The sequence below is a fragment of the Dipodomys merriami genome, unplaced genomic scaffold (assembly GCF_024711535.1).
Source record: "Dipodomys merriami isolate MVZ:Mamm:240054 unplaced genomic scaffold, mDipMer1.0.p SCAF_180, whole genome shotgun sequence".
In the NCBI taxonomy this organism is placed as follows: Eukaryota; Metazoa; Chordata; class Mammalia; order Rodentia; family Heteromyidae; genus Dipodomys; species Dipodomys merriami.
In genome coordinates, this window is record NW_027203160.1 from 2,147,605 (window position 1) to 2,170,005 (window position 22,401).

Here is a 22,401-nt window from a genome sequence, read left to right on the forward strand (position 1 = left end):
TATCTAACCCTAAACCTCACCCACAGCCTAACCCTAACCCTGACCCTAACCCTAAACCCCAACCTATCCCTAACCCGCACCCTCAACCTCACCATAACTCTAACCCAAACCCTAACACTAACACTAACCCTAACCCTAACCACCACTTTAACCCTAATCCTCACACCCACCCTCAGCCTCAGCCTAACCCTAAGCCTAACCATAACTCTCAGACTAACCCTCACCGGAACCCTAACGCTAACCCTAACCCTAACCCTAAACCTAACCCTAACCCTAAACCTAACCCTCATTATCAGCTTCACCCCCACCCTAACCTAAACTCTAACCCGAACACTCACCCTAACCCTAAGCCCAACCCTAACCTTAACCCTAACCTTCACACTCACTCTACCCTAAATCTAATCCTAAACCTACCATTACTCCTAAACCTAACCCTCACCATAACCCTCACCCTAGCCCTCACCCTAACCCTAATCCTAACCCTAAAGCTCAAACTAACCCTAAATCTACCCCTAAACCTCAACCTCGCCCTAACCCTAACTCTAACCCTAACAATAAACCTAACCCTAACCCTCACCCTAACCTTAAATCTCACCATCACCCTCAGCCTAACCCTAAGCCTAACCGTAAACCTATCCCTAACACACACTCACGCTCACACTAACACTAATGCTAACCCTAATCCTAACCCTCCCCCTAACTCTCACCCTAAACCTAACCTTAACACGAACACTAAACCTAACCCTCAACTTAACCATCACCCTAACCCTAACTCTAAACCTAAACCTCACCATCATGTTAACCCTAACTCTAACCCTAACCCAAACCCTAAACCTCACCCTAACCCTAACCCTAACCCTCATCCTCACCCTCACCATAACCATAACCCTAACCCTAACCCTTACAATAACCCTAAACCTATTCCGAACCCTCACCCTAACCATAACTCTCACCCTAACCCAAACCATCACCCTATTACTTACCCTCACCCTAACACTAACCCTAACCCTAACAATAACCCTCACACTAATCCAAGCCCTAACCCTAACCCTAAATCTCAACCTAACCCAGACCATCACCCTAACCCTAAAAATAACCCTAAAAATAACCCTCACCCTAACCCCCCCTTAAAGTTATATCTAACCCTCAACCTCACACTCACCCTAACCCTAAACCTAAACCCCACCCTAACCCTAACCCTAACCCTCAACCTCATGCTCAGCCTAAGCCTAAGCCTAAGCTTAACCCTAACCCTAACCCTCACCAAAACCCCAACACTAACACAAACCCTAACTCTAACCCTAAACCTCACCCTCACCCTAACCTTAACACTAACCCTAACCCTAAACCTAAGCCTCATCCTAACCCTAACCCTCACCCTCACCCTCACCCTCACCGTAACTGTAACCCTAACTCTAAACCTAACAGTAACCCTAACACTAACCCTAAACTTCATCCTAACCATAACCTTCACCCTAACCCTAACCCTCACCCTAACACTTACCCTCATCCTAACACTAACCCTAACCCTAACACTAACCCTCACACTAAACCTAACCCTCACACTAACCCAAAACCTAACCCTAACCCTAAACCTCACCCTGAACCTAGCCCTCAACCAAACCTTAACCCTCATCCTCACCCTAAAACTCACACTAACCATAACACGAATCCTCAATCTAACCCTCAACCTCACCCTAACCGTAACCCTCACCTTTGCCCTAAACCGCACGCTCAGCCTAACCCTCACCTTTACCCTTACCGTGACCCTGAACCTCACCCTCACCCTAACCCTAATCCTCATCCTATCACTCACCCTAATGGTAACACAAACCATCACCCTAATCCTAACCCACACCCTCACCCTCAGCCTCAACCTAACCCTAAGCCTAAGCCTAACCCTAACCCTAACCCTCACCCTCACCCTCACTGTAAACCTCATCCTAAAACTAACCCTAATCCTAGCATTATACCTCAACCTAACCCTCACCCTAACCCTAACCCTAACACTAACCCTAACCCTAAACCTCCCCCTAACCGTAACTCTAACCCTAAACCACACCCTCACCCTATCCATAACCCTTACCCTAAACCTCACCCTAACCCTGATCCTAACCCTCACCAACACCCTCACCCTCACTGTAACTCTAACCCTATCCCTAATACTAACCCTCACCCTCACCCTAACCCTAACCCTAACTCTCACCCTCACCATAACGCTAACCCTAAACCTAAACCTAAACCTCACCCTAATGCTAACCCTAACCCTCACCCTTACTCTAACCCTCATCCTAACACTAATGTTAACCCTAAACCTCACCCTCACCCTCATGCTCGGCCTAAGCCTAAGCCTAAGCCAAAGATTAACCCTGACCCTGACCCTCACCCTAACCCTAAACCTAACCGTAACACTAACCCTAACACTAACCCTCACACTAACCCTCACCCTAACGCTAATTCTAAACCTAAACCTCACCCTAACCCTAACCCTCACCCTCACCCTCACCCTCTGCCTAATATTAAACCTAAACCTAACCCTAACCCTAACCCTAACAAGAAGAGTAACCCTCACCCTAACCGTCACCCTAACCCTAACCCTAACACTCACACTCACCATAGCCCATAACCAAACCCTAAGCCTAAGCCTAACTCTCACCCTAACCCTCACTCTAATCCTAACCCCAACACTCACCTTAACCATAAACCTTACCCTCACCCTAACTCTAATCCTAACCCTAACCCTAACTCTAACCCTCCCCTTAACTCTCACCCTAATGCTAACCTTAACAGTAACACTAACCCTAACCCTCAACCTAACCCTCACCCTAATCCTAACTCTAACCTAAAACTCACCCTGACCCTAAACCCAACTCTAACATTAACCCAAACCCTAAACCTCCTCTAACCCTAACCCTAACCCTCATCCTCACCCTCAACGTAACCGCAACCCTAAACCTAACAATAAGAATAACCTTAACGGTATTCCTAACCCTCAACCTAACACTTACCCTCACCCTAACACTAATCCTAAACTTCACCCTAACCCTCTCCCTAACCCTATATGTAACCCTCAACCTCACACTCACCCTAAACCTAACCCTAAACCCCACATTAACCCTAACCCTAACAATCACCCTTGTGCTCGGCCTAAGCTTAAGCCTAAGACTAAGCCTAACACTAACCCTAAACATCACCCTAACCCCAACAATAAAACTAAACCTAACTCTAACCCTAAACCTCACCCTCACCCTAACATAATTCTATCCCTAACCCTAAACCTAAACCTCATCCTAACCCTAACCCTCACCCTCACCCTCACATTCACCCTCACCGTAACCGTAACCGTAACCCTAACCCTAACCCTAACAATAACCCTAACCCTAACCCTCATCCTAAGCATAACCTTCACCGTAACCCTAACCCTCACCCTAACACTTACCCTCACCCTAACCCTAACACTCACCCTAACACTAACCCTCACACTAACCCTAACCCTCACCCTAACCCTAAACTTCACCCTAACCCGAACCCTCAACCTCAACCTAGCCCTCAACCTAACACTAACCCTCATCCTCACCCTAAACCTCACACTAACCCTAACAGTAATCCTCAATCTCAACCTCACCCTCACCCTAACCCTAACACTCACCCTTACCGTTAACCTCACCCTCAGCCTAACACTCACCTTTACCCTTACCATCACCCTCACACTAACCCTCAACATAAAACTAATACTCATCCTAACCCTAACCCTAACGGTAACCCCAACCATCACCCTAACCCTAACCCTCACCCTCACCCTCAGCCTCAGCCTAAACCTAAGCCTAAGCCTTGGCCTAACCCTAAACCTCACCCTCACCCTAACCCTAACCCTCTTCCTAACCCTTAACCTAACCATAAACCTAACCATCTTTCTAAACCGAATCCTCATCCCCACCCATACCCTCAGCCTAACCCTAACCCTAAGCCGAACCCTAACCTTAACCCTCACACTCACCCTCACCAAAAACCTAATCCTAAACCTAAACCTAACCCTAAAATTAAACACAGTCTAACACTCACCCTAACCCTAACCCTAACCCTAACCCTAATGCTCACCCTAACCCTCCCCCTAACCCTAACTCTAACCCTAAACGTCACCCTCACCCTCACCCTAACCCTAACCCTAAACCTCACCCTAAACCTAATCCTTACCCTCACCCTCACCCTCACCCTCACTGTAATTCTAACCCTAACCCTAATCCTAACCCTCACCCTCACCCTAATCATAACCCTAACCCTCACCCTTAACCTAACCCTCACACTCACCGTAACCCTAACCCAAACCCTAAACCTCACCATAACCCTAACAATAACCCTCAACCTCACCCTAGCACTCACCCTAAACCTAATTGTAACTTTAAACCTCATCCAAAACCTCGCCCTAACCCTAACCCTAACCCTCAACCTAAACCTAAACCTAATTCTAACCCTCAACCTAACCCTAACCCTGACCCCAACGTAACCCTAACCCTAACTCTCACCCTAAACCTAAACCTCATCCTAACCCTAACCCTCACCCTCACCCTAACCCTAACACTAATCCTAACCTTAAACCTCACCCTATACCTCACCCTAACCCTAACTCTAACCCTAAACCTGACCCTCAGCCTAACCCTTACCCTAACCCTAAAATTCACCCGCACCCTAGCCTTCACCCTAACCCTAATCTGAACCTTAAACCTCATCCTAACCCTCACCCTAACCCTAAACCTAACCCTCAACCTAACCCTAAACCTCACCCCTAACCTCACCCTTAGTCTAACCCTAAGCCTAACCCTAAACCTAACCCTAACCCACACACTCACCCTCAACCTAACCCTAACCCTAACCCTCACCCTAACCCTAACCCTCATCCTCAACCTCACCCTTAGCCTAACCCTAACCCTAACCCTAATCCTAAACCTAACTCAAACTCTAACCATAACCCTAACCCTAAACTTCACCCTAAACCTAACCCTTACCCTCACCCTCACTGTAAGGGTAACCCTAATCCTAACCCTAACAATAACCGTAACCCTAACTCTTACCCTCACCCTAACCATAACAATCACCCTAAACCTGACCCTCATCCTAACACTTACCCTCAACCTTATCTTAACCCTAAGCCTCAGTCTAATCCTGACCTTTATGCTTACCATCACAATCACCTTAACCCTCACCCTAGTCCTAACCCTAATCCTTACCTTCACCCTCACCATAACCCTAACCATCACTCTAACCCTATTCTTCACCCTCAACCTCACCCTCAGACTAACCCTAACCCTAACCTTACCCATAAACCCCACCCTAACCCTAAACCTAACCCTCACCCGCACCCTCACCCTCACCGTAACTCTAACCCTAACCCTATCAATAACACTAAACCTAACCTGAACCATCACCCTAAACCTAATCATAACCCTCACCCTCATGCTCAGACTAAGCCTAAGCCTAAGCCTAACCCTAAACCTAACTCTCAACCTAACCCTATCCCTAACCCTAACCCTAACTCTAACCCTAAATCTCACTCTCACCCTAACACTAATTCTAACCCTAACCCTAAAACTAAACCTCATCCTAACCTTAACCCTAAGACTGACCCTCACCCTCAGCCTAAACCTATGCTTAACATTAACCCTAAACCTAACCCTCACACTCACCTTCACCCTAAATCTAACTCTAACCCTAAACCTCACCATCACCCTAACCCTAAATCTAATTCTAAACCTCACCCTAATCCTAACCCTAACCTCACCCCAAACCTAACCCTCACCCTCACCCTCAGACTAAACCTAAGGATAACCTTAACCCTAAGACTGACCCTCACCCTCAGCCTAAACCTATGCTTAACATTAACCCTAAACCTAACCCTCACACTCACCTTCACCCTAAATCTAACTCTAACCCTAAACCTCACCATCACCCTAACCCTAAATCTAATTCTAAACCTCACCCTAATCCTAACCCTAACCTCACCCCAAACCTAACCCTCACCCTCACCCTCAGACTAAACCTAAGGATAACCCTAACCCTAAAACTAACCCTCACACTCACCCTAACCCTAAACCTAATCCTAATCCTAACCATAGCCCTAAACCTCACCCCCACCCCAACCCTCACCCTAACCCTAAATCTAACCCTGAAACTAACCCTCACACTCAGCCTCACCCTAACCCTAATTCTAACACTAAACCTCACCCACACCATAACCCTAACGCTAACCCTAACCCTAAACCTAACACTAACCCTAACCACAAACCTCAACCTAACCCTCAGCCTAACCCTAAATCTATCCCTAATCCTCACCCTCAACCTAACCTTCACTCTAACCCTAACCCAAACACTAAACCTCACGCTAACCCTAAACCTAACCCTCACACTCACCCTCACCGTAACCATAACCCTAAACCTAACCCTAACAATAACCCTAAAGCTAATCCTAACCCTCACCCTAACCATAACACTCACCCTAACCCAAACCCTCGCCCTAACACTTACTCTCACGCTAACACTAACCCTAACCCTAACACTAACCCTCACACTAACCATAACCCTAACCATTAGCCTAAACCTCAACCTAACCTTCACCCTCACCCTAACCCTAACACTAACCGTATTCCTAAACCTTGTCCTAACCCTCCCCCTAACCCTATATCTAACCCTAAACCTCATGCTAACCCTAAACCTAAGCCTAAGCCTAACACTAAACCTAACCCTAACCCTAAACATAACCTTAATCCACAGCCTGACCTTCACCCTAACCCAAACACTAACACTAACCCACACCCTCATCCTCAGCCTAACCCTAAGCCTAAACCTAACACTAACCCTAACCATCACCTTAAACCTAACCCTAAACCTAACATTAAACCTGAACCAAACCCTAATCCTCAGCCTTACCCTTACCCTAACCCAAACCCTAACCCTAACCCTCACCCTAACACTAAGCCTGACCCTAAACCTAACCTCCACACTCACCCTCACCATAACCCTAATCCTAATCCTAATGGTATCCCTAAACCTTACCCTCACTTTAATCCTCATGCTAGCCCTCAACCTAACCCTAATAATAACCCTAAAACTTATCCTAACCCTCAACATAACCCTAACCCTCACCCTAACCCTCACCCTCACCATAACCCTAACCCTAACAATAACCCAAACCCTAACCCTCAAACTCAGCCTCATCCTAACCCTAACTCTAACGCTAAATCTCCTCCTCCCCCTAACCCTACCCTTCACGCTCATCGAAAAACTAACCGTAACCTTAACCCTAACAATAACCCTAACCCTAACCCTCACCCTAAGCATAATCCTCACCCTAACCCTAACCCTCACCCTAACACTTACCCTCACCCTAACCCTAACCCTAACCCTAACACTAACCCTCACACTAACCCTAACCCTCACCCTATTCCTAAACCTCACCCTAACCCTAAACCTCAACCTCACCCTAGCCCTCACCCTAACCCTAATTCTAACCCTCACCCTCAACCTAGCCCTCAACCTAACCCTAACCCTCATCCTCAACCTATCCGTCACCCTAACCCTAATTCTAACCCTCATGCTCACCCTAACCCTAACCCTCATCCTCACTCTAAACCTCACACTAACCCTAAACCTAATCCTCAATCTAACCCTCACCCTAACCCTAACCCTAACCCTTAACCTAACCCTAAACCTAGCCCTAACAGTCGCCCTTATGTTAACCCTCAACCTCAGCCTAAACCTCAACTTTACCCTTACCATCATCTTCAACCTAAACCTCAGCCTAACCCTAAACCTCATCCTAACCAACACCATAAACTTAAACTTAACCATCACCCTAACCCTCAACCTCAACTTCACACTCAGCCTAAGCCTAAGCCTAAACCTAACCCTAAACTTTATCCTAAACCTCACACTGACCCTCAAAGTAACCCTAACCATCACCATCACCAAAATCCTTACCCTAACCATCAATCTAACCCTAAACTTAACCCAATCCTTAAATCTCAACCTAACCTTAACCCTCACCATAACCCGAAACCTCACCCGAACTCTCACCCTCAGCCTAACCCTAAGCCTAAGCCTAACCATAACCCTAAACATTACCCTCAACCTAACCATCACCATAACCCTAACCCTAATCCTAACACTAAACCTCACCCTAAACCTAACCTTAATCCTAATCCTAACCCTAACCGTAACCTTCACCCTCACCCTAACCCTCACCTTAACCCTAACACTAACACTAACCCTAACCCTATCCCTCACCTCAGTCTCATCCTAATCCTAACTGTAACCCTAACCCTCATCCTCACCCTGAACCTCACACTAACCCTAAACCTAATCCTCAATCTAACTCTCACCCTAACCCTAAACTTATCCCTTACCCTAATCCTAAACCTAACCCTAATCCTCACCCTTTTCTTAACTCTCACCCTCAGCCTAAACCTCAACTTTAACCTTACCATCATCCTCACCCTAACCCTAAACCTCATCCTAACCCTCAACCTCACACAAACCTAACCCTAACCATAATCCTCAATCTAACCTTCACCCTAACCCTAACCCTCACCCTCACCGTAGCCCTCACCCTAACCCTAATCCTAACACTAAACCTCATCCTAATTCTTACCCTAACCCTAACCCCAACCATCACACTAACCCTAATCCTCAACCCCACTTTCAACTTCAGACTAACCCTAAGCCTAAGCCTAAGCCTAACCCTAACCCTAACATACCCTCACAGTAACCCTAATCCTAACCCTAAACCTAACCCTAACCCTAACTCTAACCCTCACCCTCACCCTAGCCCTAACCCTAACCCTAATTCTAACCCTCCCCCTCACCTTAACCCTAAACCTTAACCTAACCCTTAACCCTAAACTCACACTCACCAAAACAATTACCCTAATCCTAAACCTAACATTAAGGCTAATCCTCACCCTCACCCTAATCCTCACCGTAACCCTAACTCTAACACTAACCTTAACCCCAACCCACACCATCAGCCTCACCCTAAACCTAACTCTAACCATAAACCTCACTCTCACCTTAAGCCTAACCCTAACCTTAACCCTCAAACTAACCCTAACGCTCACCCTCACTGTAACCCTTACCCTAACTCTCACCCTAACCCTTAACTTAACCCGAACCCTAACTCTCACCCTAACTCTAACCCTAAACCTCACCCTAACCCTAAGCCTCACCCTCACCCTCAGCCTAACCGTAACCCCAACCCTAACCCTCACACTCACCCTAACCTTAACCCTAATCCTAATAGTAAACCTAACCCTAACCCTCACCCTCACCCTAACCATCACCTTAAGCCTAACCCTAACATTAATCGTAACCAAAACCTTTACCCTAAACCTCACCCTAACACTAACCCTACCCATCCCCCTCACCCTAGCCCTCAACCTAACACTAACCCTCATCCTGACCCTAAACCTCACACTAACCCTAACACTAATCCTCAATCTAAACCTCAACCTCACACTAAACCTAACGCTAAACCTCACCCTAACCCTAACTCGCACCCTTACCGTAACCCTCATCCTCAGCCTTAACCCTCACGTTTAAACTTACCTTCACTCCCACCCTAACACTCACCCAAACCCTAACCGTAACCCTAACCCTAACTCTACCCCTAAACCTCACCATCAGGCTAACCCTAACTCTAATCCTAACCCTAACACTAAAAGTCACCCTAACTCTAATCCTAACCCTAACACTAAACCTCATCCTAACCCTAAACCTAAACCTCACCCTCAACCTCATCCTCAGTCTAACCCTAAGCCTAAGCCTAACCCTTACCCTAACCCTCACCCTCACCCTAGCCTCACCCTAAACTGAATCCTAACCCTAACCCTCATCCTAACCCTCACACTAAACCTAAACATAACCATCACCATAACCCTAATTCTCACCCCCCCTCACCCTAAGCCTAATCCTAACCCTAACCATCACACTCACCCTCACCCTAACCCTAATCCTAACCATAACCCTAACCCTAACCCTAAACCTCAACCTAACCCTCACCCTAACCTTAAGCCTAACACTAAACCTAACCCTAACCCTCGTCCTAACCCAACAAGTAACCCTAAATCTAACCCTAAACCTCATCCTCACCCTAACCCTAATACTAACCCTAACCCTAACAATATCACTAATCCTAATGAGAAACAGAACCCTAATGCTAAACCTAACCCTAATTCTAACAATCACCCTTACGCTAACACTAATCCTAACCCGAACCCTCAACCTAACCCTAACCCTCACCCTCACTGTAACCCTAAACCTCATCCTAACCCTCACCCTAACCCTGACCCTAAACCTAAACCTTACCCTAAAACTAACCCTAACCCTCAACCTCACCCAAGCCCTCACTCTAACCCTAATCCTAACCCTAATGCTCACCCTAACCCTAAACTTAACCGAACCCTAACTCTCACCCTAACCCTATCCCTAAGCCTAACCCTAACCCTAACCCTCACCCTCACCCTCAACCTCAGCCTAAACCTAAGGCTAAGCCTAACCCTAACCCTAACTGTCACACTCACACTAACCCATATCCTAATCCTAATCCTAACCCTAAGCCTTAACATCACCCTATCCCTAACCTTAACCCTAACCCGAACTCTCTCCCGATCCCTAAAGCTAACCCTCACCCTAACCCTAACCCTCACCCTCACTCTCATCCTCAGCCTAAACCTAAGCTTAAGCTTAACCCAAACTCTAAACCTCAGCCTCACCCTAACCCTAACCCTCACCCTAAAGCTTACCCTTAACCTAACGCTAAACTTCACCACCAACCTAGCCCTCACCCTAACCCTAATCCTAACCCTAACCCTCATCCTAACCCTCCCCGAAACCCTAACCCAATCCCTCACCCTAACCCTAACCCTCACCCAAATCCTCATCCTTGGCCTAACCCTAACCCTAACCCTAACCCTCAACCTAACCCTCCACCTAAACCAAACCCTCAACCTCACCCTAACCCTAACCATCATCCTCAACCTCACCTTCACCCTAAACCTAACCCTAACCCTCACATTAACCCTAACCCTATCCCTCATTCTCAGCCTCACCCTAACCCTAACTCTAACCCTAAACCTCACCCTCTCACTAACACTAACCCTAACCTGAAATCTAAACCTCATCATAACCCTAACCCAAAACCTCACCCTCACCTTAGCCCTTACACCAAACCTAATCCTAACCCTAACCCTAATCCTATCCCTTACCCTAAAACTAACCCTTACCCTCCCTCTAAATCTCACCCTCAGCCTAATCCTCACGTTTACCCTTACCTTCACCCCCACCCTAACCCTCACCCAACCCTAACCCTAACCCTAACTCTACCCGTAAACCTCACCCTCAGGCAAACTTAACTCTAATCCTATCCCTAACACTAAACCACACCCTAACCCTAACCCTAACCCTCACCCTCACCATAGCCTCACCCTAACCCGAAACCTAACCCTAACCCTCATCCTAACCCTCCAACTAAACCTAAACCTAACCATCACCATAACCCTAATTCTCACCCCCCTGCACCCTCAGCCTAACCCTACGCCCTAAGCCTAACCCTAACCATCACACTCACACTCACCCTAACCCTAATCCTAACCCTAACCCTAACCTTAACCCTAAACCTCAACCTAACCCTTACCCTAAACTTAAGCTTAACAGTAACCCTAACCCTGACCCTCATCCTAACCCAACAACAAACCCTAAATCTAACCCTAAACCTCAAATTCACCCTAACCCTAATACTAACGCTAACCCTAACAATATCACTAATCCTAACGATAAACATAACCCTATTGCTAAACCTAAACCTAATTCTAACTATGACACTCACCCTAACCATAATCCTAATCCTAAACCTCACCCTAACTCTAACCCTAAACCTAAACCTTACCCTAACACTAACCCTAACCCTCAGCCTCACCCTAGCCCTCACCCTAAACCGAATCCTAACCCTAATGCTCACCCTAACCCTAAATTTAACCGAACCCTAACTCTCACCCTAACCCTAACCCTAAGCCGCACCCTAACCCTAGCCCTCACCGTCACCCTCACCCTCAGCCTAAACCGAAGGCTAAGCCTAACCCTAAACCTAACTGTCACACTAACCCTAACCCATATCATAATCCTAATCCTAACCCTAAGCCGTAACCTCACCCTCACCCTAACCCTCACCCTAATCAAAATGCTCATCCTCACCCTAACCCTAACCCTCACCCTCAACGTCATCCTCAGCCTAACCCTAAGCCTAAGCTTAACCCTAACTCTAAATCTTAGCCTCACCCTAACCCTAACCCTAACCCTAAAGCTTCCGCTAAACCTAAACCTATACCTCACCCTCACCCTAGCCCTCACCCTAACCCTAATCCTAACCCTAACCCTCATCCTAACCCTCCTCAAAACCCTAAAACATTCCCTCAACCTAAACCTAACCCTCACCCACATCCTCATCCTTTGCCTAACCCTAACCCTAACCCTAAATTCAACCTAACCCTCCACCTAAACCAAACCCTCAACCTCACCCTAATCCTAACCCTCATCCTTAAACTCACCTTCACCCTAAACCTAACCCTAAACCTCACACTAACCCTAAACCTAACCCTCACTCTCAGCCTCACCCAAACCCTAACTCTAACCCTAAACCTCACCCTCTCACTTAACCTAACCCTATCCCGAACCCAAAACTTCACCATAACCCTAACCCTAAACCTCACCCTCACCTTAGCCCTTACACCAAACCTAATCCTAACCCTAACCCTAATCCTATCCCTTACCCTAACACTAACCCTTACCCTCCATCTAAATCTCAACCTAACACTAACCCTAACTCTAACCCTAAACCTAACCCTCAACCTAACCCTCACCCTAACCCTGATTCTAACCCTTAACCTCACTCTCACCCTAACCCTAACTCTAACCCTAACCCAGACCCTAAACCTCACGCTAACCCTAAATCTAACCCTCACCCTCACCCTCACTCTTGCCCTCACCCTAACCCTAATCGTAACCCTAACCCTAACCCTAACCCTAAACCTCACCCTAAAACTAACCCTAACCCTCACCCTCACCCTAGCCCTCAACCTAACCATAATCCTAACCCTAATCCTCACTCTAACCCTCATCCTAACTCTAGCCCTAAACCACACCCTAACCCTAACCCTAACCCTCAAACTAACCCTAACACTCATGCACAATTTAAGCCTAACCCTAAACCTCACCCTAAACCTAAAATAACCGGAACCCTAACTCTCACCCTAACCCTAACCCTAACCCATACACTAACCCTAAACCTCACCCTCACTCTCAGTGTAATCCTAAGCCTAAGCCTAACCCTAACCCTCACACTCACACTAACCCTTACCCTAATCCTAATCCTAACCCTAACCCTAACCCTAACCCTCACCCTCAACCTCAGCCTCACCTTAAACCTAAATCTAACCCTAAACCTCATCCTCAACCTAACCCTAACCCTAACCCTAGCCCTCACCCTAACCCTAATCCTAACCCTAACCCTCATCCTAACCTTCCCCATAACCCTAACCCTAACCCTCACCCTAACCCTAACCCTCACCCTCACATTCACCCTCAGCCTAATCCTAATCCTAAACCTAAGCCTACCCCTAAACCAAACCCTAACCCTCACAGTCACCATCAACCTCACCCTCACTGTAACTCTAACCCTAACCCTAATCCTAACCCTCACCCTAACCCTCACCCTCACATTCACCCTCAGCCTAATCCTAATCCTAAACCTAAGCCTACCCCTAAACCAAACCCTAACCCTCACAGTCACCATCAACCTCACCCTCACTGTAACTCTAACCCTAACCCTAACCCTAACCCTCACCTAACCCTAACCCTAAACCTCCCCCTAACCCTAACCCTCCCCCTAACTCTATATCTAACCCTAAACCACACCCTCACCCTAACCCTAACACTAACCCTAACCCTAACCCTCACCCGAACCCTCTCCCTAACCCTATATCAAATCTTAAACCTCAACCTCACCCTAACTGTAAACCTAACCCTAACCCTATACCCCATCAAAACCCTAAACCTAACCCTCACCCGCACCCTCACCCTCACTGTAAATCTAACCCTAACCCTAACAATGACACTAACCCTAAAATGAAACATCTCCCTAACCGTAATCCTCACACCCAACCTCACCCTCTGCCTAACCCTAAACCTAAGCCTAACCCTCACCCTAACCATTACACTCACCCTCATCCTAACTCTAATCCTAAAACTAACCCTATCCCTAAACCTCAACCTAACCCTAACCCTGACCCTAACCCTAACACTAACGCTAACCCTAAACCTCACCCTAACCCTCCCCCTAACCCTATCTGTAACGCTAAATCTCACCCTCAACCTAGCCCTAACCCTAACCCTAAACCTCACCCTAACCCTAACCCTCAACTTCACCCTCAACCTCACCATAAGTCTAACACTAACCCTAACAATAACACTAACCATAACCCTAACCCTAAACATAACCCTCAACCTCAGCCTCACCCTCACTACAAACTTAACCCTGACCATAACACTAACAATAACCATAACCCTAACCCTAAACCTAACTCTAATCCTTACCCCCACCCTCACCCTCAGCCTAAACCTAACCCTAACTCTAAACCTAACCCTCACCGTAACCCTAACACAAACCCCAACACTGACACTAACCCTAACCCTAAACAAAACTCTAAACCTAACACTAAACCTAACCCTAATCCTCAGCCTCACCCTCATCCTAACCCAAACCCTAACCCTAACCATCACCCTAAACCTAAGCCTAACCCTAATCCTTACCCTCACCCTAAACCTAATCCTACCCTCACCCTAAACCTAATCCTAACCCTAACCCTCACCCTAACCCTAACCCTAACCCTCACCCTCATGCTCGGCCTAAACCTAAGCCTAAACCTAAGCCTAACCCTAACCCTAACCCTAACCCTCACCCTATCCCTAACCCTAACACTACCCCTAACTCTAACTCTAAACCTCATCCTCACCCTAACCCTAACTCTGATCATAACCCAAACCTAACCCTCATACTAAACCTAACCCTCAACCTCACCTTCACCATAACCCTAACTGTAACCCTAAACCTAACAAAAACCCTAAACCTAACCCTAACCCTCACCCTACTCATAAACCTCACCCTAACCTTAACCCTCACCTAAAATTTACCCTCACCCTAACACTAACCCTAAGGCTAACACTAACGCTCACACTAACCCTAACCATCACCCTAACCCTAAATCTCACCCTAACATAAACCCTAACAATCACCCTAAACCTAAACCTTACCCTAACCCTAAACCTCACCCTCAGCCTCACCTTCAGTGTAACCCTAAGCCTAACCCTAACCCTAACCCTCACACACACCCTAACCCTTACCCTAATCCTAATCCTAACCCTATCCCTAACCCTCACCCTCAGCCTCACCTTAACCCTAATTCTAACCCTAAACCTCACCCTCAACCTAACCCTAAAGCTAACCCTAACACTAAAACTCATCCTCATCCTAACCCTAAACCTCACCCTCACCCTAACCCAAATCCTATCCCTAACCCTCATGCTAACCTTCCTCATAACCCTAATCATAACCCTTACCTTAACACTAACCCTCACCCTCACCCTCAGCCTAACCCTAAGCCTAACCCTAAACCTAAAACTAAACCTCACACTCACTCGCACCCTCACCCTCACTGTAACTCTTACCCTAATCCTAACCCTAAAACTCACCCTAATCCTAACCGTAACCCTCCCCCTAAACCTATATCTAACCGTAAACCTCACCCTCACCCTAACCCTAACACTAACCCTAAACCTAACCCTCACCCTAGCCACCTCCATAACCCTATATGTAAACCTAAACCTCACCCTCACCCTAACAGTAACCCTAACCATAACCCTAAACCCCACCCTAACCCTAAACCTAAACCTCAACCGCACCCTCAACTTCACTATAACTCTAACAATAACCCTAACAATAACACTAACCCTAACCCGGACCATCACCCTAACCCTAATCCTCATCCCCAACCTCACCCTCTGCCTAAGCCTAATTCTAAGCCTAACCCTCACTCTAACCCTTACACTCACCCTCATTGTAACTCTAATCCTAAACCTAACCCTATACCTAACCCTCAACCTCACCCTAACCCAAACACTAACGCTAACCCAAACCTCAACCTAAACCTCCCCCTAAACCTATCTGTAACCCTAACCTCACCCTCACCCTCAACCTCAACATAAGTCTAACCCTAACCCTAACAATAACACTAAACCTAACCCTAACCATATCAATAACCCTCACCGTCAGCCTCACCCTCACTGGAAACTTGACCCTAACCATAACACAAATATTAACCCTAACCCTAACCCTAACTCTAATCCTCACCCACACTTTCACCCTCAGCCTAACCCTAACCCTAACCCCAACTCTAATCCTAACCCCCACTGTAACCCTAAAACTAACCCTAACACTAACACTAACCCTAAACCAAACCCTAACCCTAACCCTAAACTTAAACCTAACCCTAACCCTAACCGTAAACTTAACCTGAAACCTAACTCTCACCCTAACCCTACAACTAACACTAACCCTAAACCTAACCCTCAGCCTAACCCTAAATCTAACCATAAACCTCACACTCACCCTAACCCAAACCGTAATCCTAATCCTAAACCTAACCTTAAACCTCACCCTCACCCTAAACCTCATCGTAACCCTAATCGTAAGCCTAACCCTCAACCGAACCCTAACCCTCACCCTCACCTTAATCCTTACCCTAACCCTCACCCTAACCCTAAACATAACCCGAAACATAACTCTCAACCTAAAACTAAACCAAACCTAAAACCTCACCCTAAACCTAACGCTAAACCTCGCCCTCAACCTAGCCCTCACCCTAACCTTAATCCTAACCTTAACCCTCATCGTAACCCTATCCCTAACCCTTAAGCCAACCTTCACCCTCAACCTAACCCTCAACCTCAACCTCACCCTCAGCCTAACCCTAAGCCTAACGCTAAACCTAACCCTAACACATACAATCACCCTCACACTAATCCAAATCCTAACCCTAACCCTCAACCTCACCCTCACCCTCAGTGTAACCAAAAGCCTGACCTTAACACTAACCCTAACCCTCACACTCACCCTAACCCTTACCCTAATCCTAATCCTACCCCTAACCCTAACCCTCACCCTCAGCCTCTCCTTAAACCTAACTCTAATCCTAAAACTCACCCTCACTTTCACCCTATCATTAACACTAACCCTAAACCTAACCCTAAACCTCACCCTTATCTTAACTCTCACACTCAGCCTAAAGGTCAACTTTAACCTTACCATCATCCTCACCCTAACCCACACCCTAACCCTAACCTCATCCTAACCCTCACCCTAACCTTAAACTTAACCATCATGCTAACACTAACCCTCACACTCAACCTCATGCTCAGCCTAACCCTACGCCTAAGCCTAAGACTTACCCTAAACCTCAGCCTCTCCCCAGCCCTCACCCTAACCCTAATCCTAACCATCACCCTAACCCTAATCCTCAACCCCACACTCACGCTCAGCCTAACCCTAACCCTAAGCCTAACCGTAAACCGAACCCTCACACTCACCCTCACCCTAACCTTAATTCTAACCCTAACCCTAACCCTAACCTTAAAACTCAACCTAACCCTCACCCTAAACTTAAACCTAACACTAACCCTAACCCTAACCCTCGAACAAACCCTCCCCCTAACCCTAAATCTAAACCTAAACCTCACCCTCACCCTAACCCTAATTCTATCCCTAACCCTAAACCTCACCCTAAAACTAACCCTAACCCTCACCCTCACCCTCAGTGTAACTCTAAACCTAACCCTAACCATAACACTAATCGTAACCCTAACCCTAACCCTAACCCTAAGCCTAACCCTAATCCTAACACTCACCCTCACCTAACCGTAATTCTAACCCTAACCCTCAACTTAACCCTAACCCTCACATCACTGTAACCCTAAATCTCATCAAAACCCTCACCCTAACCCTAACCCTAACCATAAACCTCAACCTAACACAAACCCTATCCCTCAGCCTCAACCTAGCCCTCACCCTAACTCTAATCCGAACCCTAATCATCATCTTAACCCTCACCCTCAACCTAACCCTTACCCTAACCCTAATACTAACCCTAACCCTAATGGTCAACTTAAACCTAACCCTCACGCTCACCATAACCCTAACCCTAACGCTCACATTAACCCTAACCTTCACCCTCACCCTCACCCTCAGCCTAAACCTAGCCTAACCCTAACCCTAACCCTAACCCTAACCCTCACACTCACCCTAACCCTTACCCTAACCCTATACTAACCCTAAGCCAAACCCTCACACTCACCCTAACCCTCACTCTAACCCTAAATCTAAAACTAACCCTAACCATAAGCTTCACCCTAACCCTAAATCTAACCCTAAACTTCACCCTCATCCTAACCCTAACCCTGACCCTAAACCTAAACATCACCCTAACCCTAACCCTAAACCTCACCCTCACACTAGCCCTCACCCTTACCCTAATCCTAACCCACATCCTAACCCTCACACTAACACTAACCCTAACCCTCACACTCACCCGCACCCTAACCCTAATCCTAACCCTAACCAAACCCTAACCCTCACCCTCACCGTAACCCTTATCCTAACACTAAACATAACCCGAACCAAAACCCTCACCCTAACCCTAACCCTAACCCTCACCCTAAACCTAACCTTAAACCTCACCCTCACCCTAGCCTTCACCCTAACCCTATTCCTAAACCTAACCCTCATCCTAACACTCCCTCTAACCCTTACACTAAACATTATCCTAACCCTAACCGTCACCCTCAACCTCACCCTCAGCCTAACCCTAAGCCTACCACTAAACCTAACCCTAGCACACATGCTCACCTTTACACTAACCCTAATCCTAACCCTAACCTTCACCCTCACCCTCACCATCAGTGTAACCCTAAGCCTAAGCCTAACCCTAACCCTAACCCTCATGCTCACACTAACCCTTACCCTAATCCTATTACTAACCCTAACCCTAAAACTCACCCTCAGCTTCACCTTAACCCTAACTCTAACCTTAACCCTAAACCTCACCCTAAAACTAAACCTAAACCTCACCGTCACACTAGAACTCAACCTAACCCTAATCCTAACCCAACCATCATCCTAACGCTCCTCATAACCCTAACCCCAACCCTCACCCTAACCCTAACCCTCACCATCACAATCAGCCTAACCCTAAGCCTAACCCTAACCGTAACCCTAACTCTCACAGTCACCCTAAACCTAACCCTAACCTTAAGCGTAACCCTCACCCTAACCCTAACCCTAAACCTAAGCCTAACACTAACCCTAACACTAACGATAACCCCTAACCCTCAACTTCAGCCTCATCCTAACCCTAACTCTAACCCTAAACCTCACCCTCGAACTAACCCTAACCCTAAACCTAAACCTCACCCTAACCCTAACACTAAACCTCACCCTCACCCTAGCCCTTACCCTAACCCTAATCCCAATCCTAACCCTCATCCTAATCCTCCCCCTAAACCTAACCCTCACCCTCAACAAATCCCTCAGCCTAACGCTAAGTCTAAACCTAAACCTAACACTAACACACACACTCACCCTCACCCTAACCCTAATCCTATCCCTAAGACTAACTCCAATCCTTATCCTCTTCCTATCTCTCACCTAAGCCTAACCCTAACACTAACGCTAACCCTAACCCTCACCCTAACCATAACCCTAACACTAAACCTCACCCTCACTCTAACCCTAACTCTAAACCTAACCCAAACCCTGAACCTCACCCTAACCCTAACCCTAACAATCACCCTCACCCTCACCGCAAACATAACCCTAAACCTAACCCTAACAATAACCCTAACCCAAATACTAAGCCTCACCCTAAACATAACCCTCACCCTAAGACTAACCCTAACCCTAACACTAACCGTCACACTTACCCTAACCCTAACCATAACCCTAAACCTCAATTTAACCCTCACAATCCACCTAACACTAACACAAACCCTAACCCTAACCCTCACCTTAACCCTCATCCTAACCCTATATCTATCCCTGAACCTCACCCTCACCCTAACCCTAACCCTAACCCTAACTCTAAACCCCACCCTAAACCTAACCCTCAACTGCACCCTCACTCTCACTTTAACCCTAACCCTAACCCTAACAATAACTCTAACCCTAATCCTAAACCTCACCCTAACCATAACCCTCACCCTAACCCATACCCTCACCCTAACACTTACCCTCACCGTTAGAGTAACCCTAACGCTAACACTAACCCTCATACTAAGCCTAACCCTAATCCTAACCCTAAACCTCAACCTAACCCTCACCCTCAACCTAACCCTAACACTAACCTTAACCCTAACCCTCATCCTAATCTTCTCCTTAACCCTCACCCTAACCCTATATCTAACCCTAAACCTCACCCTCACCATAAACCTAACCCTAAACCCCACCCTAACCCTAACCCTCAACCGCACCCTCACCCTCACCGTAAATATAACACTAACCCTAACAATAACACTAACCCTAACCCGAAACATCACCCTAACCCTAATCCTCACTCCCACCCTCACCCTGAGCCTAACCTTAAGCCTAAGCCTAACCCTCACCCTATCCCTAACACTCACCCTAAACCTAACCCTAATCCTAAACCTAACCCTATCCCAAAACCTCAACCTAATCCTCACCCTCAACCTAACTCTAACACTAACCCTAAACCTGAACCTCATCCTAATCCACCCCATAACCCTAATTCTAACCCTAAACCTCACCCTCACCCAACCCTAACTCTAACTCTAAACCCCACCCTAAACCTAACCTTCACCCTCACCCTCAACCTCACTGTAACTCTAACCCTAACTCTAACAATAACCCTAACCCGAACCCTAACCTTCACCCTAACCATAACCCTCAGCCTAACCCTAAACCTAATCCTCAATGTAACCCTCACCCTTACCCTAAAACTAACCCTACCCTAACCCTAATCCTAACCCTAACCTTCACCCTTATCTTAATCCTCACCCTCAGCCTAAACCTCCCCTTTACCCTTACCATCATCCTAACCCTAACCCAAACCCTAACCCTAACCTCATCCTAACCCTCAACCTAACGGTAATCCTAACCATCATGCTAACCCTAACCCCCACACTCAACCTGATGCTCAGCCTAACCCTAAGCCTAAGCCTAAGTCTTACCCTAAACCTCACCCTCTCCCCAGCCCTCACCCTAACCCTAATCCTAACCATCACCCTAACCCTAATCCTCAACTCCACCCTCAACCTCAGACTAACCCAAAGCCTAGCCCTAAGCCTAACCCTAACACTAACCCTCACCGTATCCCTAACCCTAACCCTAATACTAACCCTAAACCTAAACACAACCCTACACCTAACCCTAAACCTAACCCTAATCCTCAGCCTCAACCTCAGCCTAACCCAAACCCTAACCCTAACCCTAACCCTAACTCTAAGCCTAACCATAACCCTAACCCTGACACTCACCCTTACCCTAATCCTAATCGTAACCCTAACCCTATCCCTAACACTAACCCTCACCCTAAACCTCACCCTACCACTCACCCTAATGCTAATCCTAACCCTAAACCTCATCATAACCCTCACCCTAACCCTAACCCTAACCCGCACCCAATCCTGAACCCTAACCCTCACCCTCAAGCTGGGCCTAAGCCTAAGCCTAACCCTAATCCCAACCCTCACCCTAACCCTAACCCTAACCCTTACCGTAACCCTCACTCTCAGCCTAACCCTCACCTTTACTCTAACCGTCACCCCCACCCTAACCCGCACACTAACACCAACCCTCACCCTAACCCTCACCCTAACCCTAACTCTACCCCTAAACCTCAACCTCACCCTAACCCTAACACTAAACCTCACCCTAACCCTAACCCTCACCCTCACCCTGACCATAACCGTAACCGTAACCCTAACACTAACAATAATCCTAAACCGAACCCTAACCCTCACCCTAACCATAAGCCTCACCCTAACCCTAAACCTAATCCTCAATATAACCCACACGCTAAACCTAAACCTAAACCTACCCTAACCCTAAACCTAACCCTAACCCTCACCCTTATCTTAACCCTCACCTTCAGCCTAAAAGTCACCTTTACCCTTACCATCATCCTCACCCTAACCCACACCCTAACCCTAACCTATTCCTAACCCTCACCCTAACCATAAACTTAACCATCATGCTAACACTAACCCTCACACTCAACCTCACGCTCAGCCTAACCC